This window comes from Pseudorca crassidens, chromosome 8 (assembly GCF_039906515.1).
Source record: "Pseudorca crassidens isolate mPseCra1 chromosome 8, mPseCra1.hap1, whole genome shotgun sequence".
Lineage (NCBI taxonomy): Eukaryota > Metazoa > Chordata > Mammalia > Artiodactyla > Delphinidae > Pseudorca > Pseudorca crassidens.
Genome location: NC_090303.1, coordinates 7,601,972 through 7,605,785, shown reverse-complemented (window position 1 = coordinate 7,605,785; position 3,814 = coordinate 7,601,972).

Sequence of the window (3,814 nt, the reverse complement as noted above, 5' to 3'; positions counted from 1 at the left end):
AAAGGCTGGTGTTAAAACACTCAGAGCCCCATCAAGCTTAGAGAATGAATTCAGGCATTTGCATTAACGACCTCATCAATTCATCTTCATTTTTTATCTTTCTTGTCTTTATTTTCTCCCTCCCTTTTCTCTCTGCTTACATGCAAGCATTGCATTTTTACTCTAGGCAAGAGGATACAGCTATTAATGATACAGATATACAACTCATGGGGGCTTATGACATGTATTACTAGCTTCTGCCTGAAGATCTAAGAGTCACATTTTCAAACGTTTGAATTTGAGATGCAGGCAGAATAAAATTTTATAGCAAAGGAATTCCTAACTGCATGCTGTGGAAATACATACAACGTTGTGCTTTAAGGGCTCATTGCTTGCATTATAGTTTTCTTTGCTTAATTATCTTCACCATAAAAGTTTTAGTAGTGTAAGGTTTTAATATATATTTTGCATCTTGGTGTGTGAAGATTTAATTGTTGTTTAGCTTGATTTTTAGTTGAAGATACTGACCTCGTGACTTAGGAACATTGGCATGCAGTTTTAAAGACATACAAATAATTGTGGAATGATTGTTACAATCCTATCACAATCTTTGACCTCAGTGAGTATCTTGACTTTTTTTTTTTGGAAAGACAATAAAATGTGTTGACATATTTTGAAACATCTGAGTCAACTTTTTCTTTTAAATTAAAAGATTATATTTTTTAGAAAAAAATTTAGGTTTACAGAAAATTCAGCTGGTGGTACAGAGAGATAAGATACACTTTCTCTTTCTCCCACTGTTTCCCATATCATTAACATCTTCCATTAGTGTGGTATATTTGTAACAATTGGTGAACTAATATTGATATATTAGTATTAACAGAAGTTTATAGTTTAATAGTAGAGATCACTTCTGCATTGGACAATTAGTTCTGTGGATTTCGACAAATGCACGATGTCATTTAACCAGCACTACGGTATAATACAGAATAGTTTCACTGCAGTAAAAGTCCCCTGTACTTCCATCTCTCCTTCCTCCTGCTAAGTCCCTGGCAACCACTGATCTTTTACTGTCTTCATAGTTTTGCCTTTCTGGAAGGTCATAGAGTTGGAATCATACAATATGCAGCCTTTTTTTCACTTAGCAATATGCATCTAAGTTTCCTCTACATCTTTCCATGGCTTGATTACAAATTTCTTTCTATCACTGAATTACAGTCCATTCCCTGGATACACAATTCTTCACCCACTCACTTTTTAAAGGACATCTTGGTCACTTCCAGTTTTTGACAGTTATAAACAAAGCTGCTGTAAATATTTATGTGCAGGTTTTTATGGGGACATATGTTTTCAACTCATCTGGGTAATTGCTAGGAGTGCCATTGTTGAATTATATAGTAAGACTATATTTAGCTATGCAAGAAACTGTCAAACTGTCTTCCAAAATGGCTGAAACCATTTTGTATTCCCACCATCAATGAATGAGAGTTTCTGTTTCTCCCTAACCTCACTAGCATTTGGTATAGTCAGTATTTTGAATTTTATCTGTTCAGTAGGTATGTAATGGTATCTCATTGTTTTAATTTGGAATTCCTCAATGACTTATGATGTTGAGCACCTTTTCATATGCTTAGTTTCCATCAATATATTTTTCTTTGGTGAGGTGTCTACTCAGATCTTTTGTATATTTTAAGATGGGTTACTTGTTTTCTTATTATTGTTTTAAGAGTTTATTGTTATTTTGGATACAAGTCCTTTGTCAGAAATGTGTTTTACCAGTATTTTCTCCTAGTCTATGACTTATCTTTTTTTTATAATTTTATTTATTTTTGGCTGCGTCAGGTCTTTGTTGCTGCGCACAGGCTTTCTCTAGTTGCGGCGAGGTGGGGCTACTCTTCGTATGTGGGCTTCTCATTGCAGTGGCTTCTTTTGTTGCGGAGCACAGGCTCCAGGTGCGTGGGATTCAGTAGTTGCAGCACACGGGACCTAGGGTGCATGGGCTTCAGTAGTTGTGGCGTACGGGCTCAGTAGTTGTGGCTTGTAGGCTCTAGAGTGCAGGCTCAGTAGTTATGGTGCACAGGCTCAGTTTCTCCGTGGCATGTGGGATCTTCCTGGACCAGGGATCAAACGCATGTCCCCTGAATTGGCAGGCGGATTCTTAACCACTGCACCATCAGGGAAGTCCCTACGACTTATCTTTCCAGTCTTTTGTAAAAAATATCTTTCATAGAAGTTTTTAATTTTAGTAAAATTTGACATCAATTTTTCTTTCAGGTAGTATGCTTTTGGTGTTCTATCTAAAAGTTCTTCACCAAATCTATGGTCATCTATTTTCTTTTTTTTTTTTCCTACGAGTTTTATAGTTTTGTGCTTCACATTTAGCTCTTATATTTAGAAACATTTTGAGTTAATTTTTGTGAAAGGTGTAACACCAGTTCCTGTATTTATTGTTTTTCAGGTGTCTGTCCAGTTGTTCCAGTACCATTTATTGAAAAGACTAACTTTTATCCATTAAATTTCCATTGCTTTTTTGTCAAAGATCATTGACTATATTTGTGTGGGTCTATTTCTAGGTCCTATATTCTGCTCCATTAATCTATTTGTCTATTCTTTTGCCAGTACCACACTGTCTTGATTATTGTAGCTCTATAGTAAGTCTTGAAGTCAGGCAGTGTCAGTCCTCCAACTTTGTTCTTCTTTAGTATTGCGTTGACTTGAGTCATCCTTTTTATCATTTGTATTGTGCTTCCCTAGATGTAGATTGACCTCCTTATCAGAAAATAAACCTTAGGTTGACACAACAGAAATGGAAATCTGAACCATTCCCTGAAGTGGCCTCGTCATCAGAAGTAACAATAGAAGGATATATTTATTTTTCATGTACTGTGTGCCAGGACCTGGGCAAATCACTTTTGGAAACTTTTGTGAAAACAGGTAAGAGGACTGTCTACAAACTGTTTGTTGTCAGACAAGTGCCTTTTAGTTTGGCAGTATGGTTATATATTTTCCTGCACACTTTGGGGTCTGTTATGAGCTCAGACTTAAAGCTAAAAGCAGTTTTTCTGATCAAAAGATTGCAAAACTTATATCTTCCAGCAACAAAAATGATGATATTTGAATTACGGTTGAAGAAATAATTTAGGTGAGAAAGAAATATCTTCACAACAAATTCAACATTAAGGATTTTTTTTTTAAAGTCCTAAAAGCTTCTGGGGAAAAAGCAGTTGACCAATCCGGAGATAAAATTTGGTCTGGCTTTGGACATCCCACAATACCAGATGCCAAAAATCATCTGAGAAATATATACAGAATACTGAGTGGATGGAAAGAGTATGTAATGTCTATATTTCTTCCATGGTTGCATAGCTTTAAAAAATGTCTTCTCTTGTAATTTCAATTTCCTCCATATCAGTTGTTTTATCCCTTAGAGAAAGACAAATACTGTGTGGTATCTCTTATATGTGGAATCTAAAAAATGGTACAAACGAACTTATTTACAAAACAAAAATAGAGTCACAGATGTAGAAAACAAACTTATGGTTACCAAGAGGGAAAGTGGGGGGGGTGGATAAATTGGGAGATGGGAATTGACATATTCACACTACTGTATATAAAATAGATAATAAGAACCTACTGTATAGCATAGGTAATGCTACTCAATACTCTGTAATAACCTATATGGGAAAAGAATCTAAAAAAAGAGTGGAGGTATACATATATATAGTACAGCTGATTCACTTTGCTGCATAGCAGAAACTAACATAATATTGTAAATCAACTATACTCCAATAAAAATTAATTTTAATATATTTTTTTCTTTTGTCTAATAGCTATT